General features: G+C 39.8%; 1 non-coding gene across 1 annotated transcript; it reads right to left on the bottom strand.

The window, feature by feature from the left end:
- Positions 1-416: 416 nt before the first annotated feature.
- Positions 417-489, bottom strand: TRNAE-CUC (transfer RNA glutamic acid (anticodon CUC)). The gene has a single exon. It is a non-coding gene; the product is annotated as a tRNA-Glu (tRNA).
- Between the last annotated feature and the right edge of the window lie 237 nt (positions 490-726).

Here is a 726-nt window from a genome sequence, read left to right as displayed (position 1 = left end):
GGCAAGGAATGATTCTCCCATAAGGCCTGTTGACATGCTAATTTCCACACAGTGGTACTGATTTCAGACTCTGAAATCCAGAATTGTAAGAAAGTATATTTGTGTTGTTATTTGTCAAAAGCAGATGCAGGGGGCAGCCCAGGTGACTCAGCGGTTTAGTGCCACCTACAGCCCAGGACCTGATCCTGGAGACCTGGGATCCAGTCCCACGTTAGGCTCCCTGCATGGAGCCTGCTTGTCCCTCTGCCTGTGTCTTTCTGCCTCTCTCTCTCCTCTCTCTCTCTTTCTGTGTGTGTCTCTCATGAATAAATAAATAAAATCTTAAAAAAAAAAAGCAGATGCAGGAAACCAATATAGACAGATTTTTGTCAGAGCATATTATTCTTCCTTTAAAAAAATATTTTAAGTAATCTGTATACCCAACGTGGGGCTTGAACTCACAACCCTGAGATGGAGAGTCACATGCTCTACCGACTGAGCCAGCCAGGTGCTCCAGAAACTTCTAATTAATATGTCAGAGTATCCATAAACATGTTCGCCTACAGTGTGGGAAACATTTCCCTCAAGAATCTGATGCTTATATGAGTAATATTTTAGTGAACATATATCTATCTTAAGTTCTGAGGACTAAGAATATTTTGGTATTTTGCTTTGGAAGCTACAGGTTTTAAAAATAATGAAATAAAATATTATAAACTCAGCACACTGTATAAACAGATATAATGC

Source organism: Canis lupus, chromosome 30 (genome assembly GCF_048164855.1).
Source record: "Canis lupus baileyi chromosome 30, mCanLup2.hap1, whole genome shotgun sequence".
NCBI lineage: Eukaryota > Metazoa > Chordata > Mammalia > Carnivora > Canidae > Canis > Canis lupus.
Note: the sequence above shows the minus strand (reverse complement) of the source record. Positions and strands in the feature narration are given on the sequence as shown.